At 43.9% G+C, this 6,347-nt stretch overlaps 1 pseudogene; it reads left to right on the top strand.

Moving 5' to 3' along the window:
* Positions 1-5,632: 5,632 nt before the first annotated feature.
* On the top strand, positions 5,633-6,086 carry LOC116902088 (annotated as a pseudogene).
* The last annotated feature ends 261 nt before the right edge of the window (positions 6,087-6,347 follow it).

Here is a 6,347-nt window from a genome sequence, read left to right as displayed (position 1 = left end):
CTCCCTGTGTAATCTCCGCTGCTGCTGCTGCTGCTGCTGCTGCTGCTGCTGCTGCTGCTGCTGCTGCTGCTTCACTGTTTTCTCCATTGCAGACTGGAAAGGGCCAGGGACTTCTAAAGCCAATCAGTCAGCATTCAAAAGCCTTGTGCTCAGGAAACTACAGAAAATGCCAGTAACATCACTCAACACAGAACAAGGCTTGGAGCAAGACTCCTGGGCAGGGACATGGGAAAGGGCCACCCTTTTGAACACAGAAAACCTGAGGCACACAAGTGGTGAATCTTGATTCAGGCCATGGGGAAGGGGTGGACATTTACAGCTTCACAACTGGCCTTTTGTAATGCTTTTCGAAACTCCTGGTTTTCAGATCTCCTTCATCCAAGAGGCTCCTGTTGATTGATACAGATGTAGGGCAAAGCCAGACCCACAAGTGGGTGGGATGAGAAGAGCAAGAAAGATGTGTTCTGATTCCAGGAGCACCCAGCACCCTATCCTGACAGTGTCCTGAGAGAGCACTATCTGAGGCAGCTTGAAGAGCTTCCTCACTGGGAACAGTTCCTTTCTGTTCTGGCAAGAGTCAAGTGACCAGGGGAAGGTCTTCTCAAGTCCCCTCCTTCCATCACCTCCACTGCTGTGTACATGACCCAAAGACAGATAGCTGCGGGCTCTTTATGTTGGTACCACCCACAGCAGTGACATCACCACATGCCTACAGAACTGATCAGTTTTCCAAGGACCCCAAATTTGAAAGTTGTGTGGTTGTTGTATTAGGCATTGTATGTCTGGGTGAAGATTACCTTTCCACAATGTGGACAGATTGCTGGAGTGCATGCTCTCACCGCAACAGAAGTGTTACCAAGAAGACCCGCACAGCAACCTGGAATAACCCTCTTTTTCTGCAAAGGAAGGTATTTTCTCTTCAAAATAAATGTTATTGACTGCTTCAGCTGCCCAATGCCACCACTATTTCTTGATACATCATCTCATCATACCAGTAGGCTTGGTGAATAGAACATGTGCAATTCACAAGAATCCACCACATAAATTGCCTGCAGTGCATCTCTGACCTTTTCTTGTTATCCACTGGCTTATTTCCCTTATTTTTACGCCAACATCCTCCAATCATTTTAGCATCTCTTTTTAGGTTGCTCTATCCAATATTTTCCTCCTTTTTCTGATTCCTTTACTCAGCATATTACCCTATCAATTTACCTCTCTTGACATAAATGTCAGGATCTTTTGGCCCTTTCCTTCTCTGAAGCATGCTGCTAATGTGAATTGCAGGCTTGCCAGTAGTAACTCACACCTATTTCTGGGTCCTGGGTGCTGTGGAGACAGGTTTATTTCTCTTGCATTTTTAGGCCTAATTTGTAAAATTCCTCTTCCTAGACAAGCTTCTTAAGCAACCATTTCATGGGTTCATATCATTATACATGTGTTGACACCTTCACAAACATTTTCTATTACTAGAATTTTTCTGTACTTTTTTAACATGCCTATTTTCTTCGCTTCATTAAAGAGTTTATGGCTTGCAGATGATCTCAGGAGCTGTCTTTGGTGCGGAGGAACTTTCTTCAAGTGTCTGTCTCACACCCAGTCTATGTGTCTCCTCTAGAACAATAGGTGGGGCCCAGTTGTACACATTCTCCAGAGTGTTCTCAACAAGCATGGCACTTTCATTCAAAGGTCCCACTATGTATTCCAGTTATGGGTTGCAGCCTGGGGTTGGTTGGATAGAATGTTCATTCATTCATGAGACAACAGTGTTATAAGGGTCTTGGATAGATGTAGTATGTTCATCTAGGGAGTATGCCTAGTCCATAAACCCCCTAACACCTCCCTCTCCCCATGCTTCTATAAGGGTGTTTCCTCCCCCCACCCTTTCCTGCCTCCCGGCCCTGACATTCCCTACACCAGGAAAGCAAACCTTGGCAGGACCAAGGGCTTCTCCTATTGGTGACCAACAAGGCCATCCTCTGCTATATATGCAGCTGGAGCCATGGGTCTGTCCATGTGTACTCTGCATGGTGGCTTAGTCCTTGGGAGCGCTGGTTGGTTTGGTTTATTATTCTTATGGGGTTGAAAGTCCCTTCAGCTCCTTCAGTCTTTCCATCCTCTATTGGGGACCTCATTCTCAGTTCAATGGTTGGCTATGAGCATTCACCTCTCTATTTGTCAGGCTCTGGCTGCGCCTCTCAGGAAACAGCTACATCAGGCTCCTGTCAGCTTGTCCTTTATGGCATCAGCAATATTGCCTGGGTTTGGTGGCTGTATATTGCTGGATCCCCAGGTGGGGTAGTCTCTGGATGGCCTTTATTTCAGTCTCTGCTCCACACTCTTAATGCTAAATGTGGGGAGCTGTCTTGCAGCCACCTTGAGACCTGCCAGCAGAGCCTGACAGTAGATGAAGAGCTTCCTCTTACCTTGCATGGTGTTAATATCCAAGTCTGGGTGAGTTGAGGGAAAGCAAACATCAATAGCTGCTTGGTTACTGGTGGGCTCTCCTGTGGGGTCAGGAACCAACTTCTTGGTCTCCTTTGTGAGGAAGGAAACCTTTACAATGTAGTAGAGGTAACCTGTCTCATTTTAATATGTCCATCAAAGTCAAAGTCACTACATCAATGTCATCTCATAAGGAAAAACACAAACACAACACTCAAAAATGCAAATATAACTTTCCCTTCCTATCAAACAGAAACAAGAAACAAATATAAAGTGGCAATCATGTGAAAGACCTCTCTATAATACCTAAAACACAAGGTCAACCTTTTCTCTCTATCAGGCAGAAATGAGAAACAACCTAAAGTGGCACAGACAAACAAGAAAAGACTCAGGTTGGTGGGCTTATATCAGATTTCCTGAGTCCATGCCCAGTCTCCTTGGCCAAAGCTCCCAGACACATGTTCCCTAACTGAAACAGGCCTAAAGAAACCAATTCAAGGCCGCTGTCCCCAGAAAGATGTGGCACTGTCTAGAATCAGTGAACATAGAAGGTCACAAAACAAAAACCAGGCAAGAGAGAAAAAAGATACAGCACCGAGTAACAAGAACCAACCAGATGTGGCAATCACAAACAAGACAGATGTTGCACCACTAAAAATCTGTGAACACAATGACTTCATGAAATTCTTAGGAAAATGAATGGAACTAGAAAATATCCTGAGTGAGGAAACTGAGTCACAAAAAATGCAGGGTATGCACTCACTGATAAGTGGATATTAGCCCAAAAGTTCAAAAAAACCAATACAATTTACAAACCACATGAAGCTCAAGAAGGAAGACCAAAGTGTGGATGCTTCAGTCCTCCTTAGAAGGGTAACAAAATATTCATGGGAGGAAGTACAGAGACAAATTGTGGAGCAGAGACTGAAGGAAAGGCCATCTAGCCACTGCTACACATAGGGATCCATCCCAAATGCAGGCACTAAAACCAATTACTACTGGGGATGTCAAGAGGTGCATGTTGACAAGAGTTATCTCCTGAGAGGATTTGCCAGAGCCTGACAATTACAGATGTGGATTCTCACAGCCAACCATTGGACTGATAATGGGGTACCCAATGGAGGAGTTAAAGGAAGGACTGAGGTAACTGACAGGGTTTGCAACCCCATATAGGGAACCAAAATATCAACCAATCAGATACCCTAGAGCTCTCAGGATTAAACCATCACCTAAAGAGTACATATGGGGTGACCCATGCCTCCAGCTGCGTATGTAGTAGAGGATGGGCCTTGTCAGGCATCAATGGGAGGAGAGGCACTTGGTCCTGTGAAGGCTGAATGCCCCAGTGTAGGGGAATGCCAGAGTGGGGAGATGGGAAGGTGTGGGGAGGTAGGAGAACACCCTCATGGAGTCAGGGAATGGGGGATGGGATGGGGGTTTTTGGGCAGAAAACCTGGAAAAGGGATAACATTTGAAATGTAAATAAAGAATATATCCAATAAAAAAAATTCTGAGAACAGAGACACCCAGCAACGAAAGTGCAAATGAGTAAACTATACACCTCACAGTAACAAGACCCAACCAGAAGGTGGTGATAACACACAAGATAACCCACACTGATCACAGATGTTACTCAGACCTGGAAGAACTAGGGGGCAAAATAAGTAACCAGGTAAATCATACAAGCAAATCATCTTAGCATGGTTCACACTTGGAAGTTACCATGGCAATACAAGTTGCCACTGTGCAAACCAAAGATAAAGACATGGACAAATTTTGGTCAAAATCAAAACCTGTATCCTCAGAAAAGAACTCATGACCAGATACAATGACCATGAATTCTCCCCAAGGCTTAAAGAACAACTGTGACCTGTGATCCTCAGGCTGCTCTTTGAAGTAGGAAGGGAAGGGTGGCATGCACACAAGAAGCTATTATTATGCCAAATTGAAAGATAAAGACATAATAAGAAACAAAATTATAGTCGAATTTTTCTGATGAATATGGTTGGGAAAGCCCAAAATTCAATACATGACTAAGGAAATGAATCAGTGGGCAAAGTTCCATCTAGCTAAGCATGAAGCTCCAAATTCAGCTCTCCAATGCAAGTATAAAAAGACAAACTTTTGAGGTCAAAATTAAACCATGATTTCTACTTCATCATCAAATATTCATCCATTACATGTTTTTTTGTGTTCTCAAAATTCTTTAATCTTTAGCATTCTGTACTGCACTGAAACAATAGTTCTGGTGATAGATTTGTCTATGATTCTCTTAGTTGAGCCCATCATTGACATTTCTTCATTATGGCACAACACTTGGCATGCCACAACTTTCATGAGTGTTGGCACTTTTGTAGCATGAAAACTCAAATACGATTACTTAGAGCTCTCAGCTTCTGATAGAGGTGATGGGGAATTTAGAAATCTTTCCATTAAACGTGAAGTTCTCTATCAATTCTAGTGTAAGCTGCCTAGTTACTAAAATTGCATTTCCACTCCAAGGCTCAGGATACCAGTGGAAAGTCCTTCATTCTTCCTGCTACTGGACACCATGAGACCCAAAATTGAGTCTAAGGCACTTTCATGATACTGTGGCCAGAGGTACTCATGAGGCTCTGTTTTTCTGGAAGATAGGCTGGAAGTTTCTATTTCTGGATTTTACCTCAAGGTTTCTGGCAGAAAAATATAATTCATATATTCTAGGACAATGTGCTTTTGTGTAGGTTCTAAGAGTCCTCAGGGCTCATGTGTTGGATTTGTTCATATTTGAATTTTGTGACCATATACTTTTTAATAATAAACCCTTGGAACCCATGATGGTCTCATTCTCTGCACAAGCTGAATTCCCGAAGTGATACATGAGTCCATGCTGTGGGGTAGGTTTTTTATGGGAAGTCCTCTTCAAGAAGACAGAGTGGGAATGATGGTGGCACAGGTTACCCTCCTTAGAGACATAGGAACTTAGGGAGTCTGTTCTGGACTTGTTGTTCGATCCTGAACCATAATGTGGTGTAGGATTCACTGGTACTGGGTGAATTTCTTTCTCCTGGTCAAATATGTTGCCATTAAAGGCCCTTAAATTTGTTGCTTTAGGTGGCTGCAACAGTGGTGGCTGGGTCGAGCCCTGAAGGGTGGCAGCATCTGAGGTGGAGGCGGAGGAATGTGGCAGTGGGGGCGGTGGAGGGGGAAGATGGCAGAGCCTGTCTTGCTGAGAGTGTTGGTGCTGCGGTGGGAACAGGTGGCCCAGTATGCTACGCCTACCATGACCTGGGGCCCTGGGTGAGTGCTCCGCCACCCTGGCCTCCAGATTGGGTTGAGGACTTGGTCTTTTGGGTTCTATTTTTGGAAAAGGTGGTGTATTAAACCAGCCAAACAGTGTCTTTGGACTTATATTTTATATACTACCGTTATTACTTGGCATGACAGCCAGCACAGTTGTAGCTCTGGTCCTCACGACCCCCTCCATCGTGTCCGTGGTGGGGTCTTTGTACCTGACTTACATTCTGTACTTTGTGCTGGAGGAATTTTGCATCATCTGCGTCACCACATATGTGCTGAACTTCCTCTTCCTCATCACCAATTACAAACCACTAGTTTACTTGAATGAGGCCTGGAAGCGACAGCTGCAGCCTAAAGAAGACTGACTGACAGCGGATCTCCACCCAACCGTCTCCATCACTTCTTTCATCAAGTTTATTTGCAAGCTTTTTTTTTTTAAAAAAATTCACAACAGACACTTTCCCTGAGAATCCTAAATTGATTTTTAAAATATTGTAAATTAGAAGGGGCCCTAGCTATTTCCTGTGTCAGTCTCCATTTTAAATCTGGATACAAAAAAGGATACGCCGAGCCAAAGACAAGCTTTACTTTTACCTTGAAGATGTTTCTGAGATGGTAAAATTGTA

Source organism: Rattus rattus, chromosome 5 (genome assembly GCF_011064425.1).
Source record: "Rattus rattus isolate New Zealand chromosome 5, Rrattus_CSIRO_v1, whole genome shotgun sequence".
NCBI classification, from domain to species: domain Eukaryota; kingdom Metazoa; phylum Chordata; class Mammalia; order Rodentia; family Muridae; genus Rattus; species Rattus rattus.
Note: the sequence above shows the minus strand (reverse complement) of the source record. Positions and strands in the feature narration are given on the sequence as shown.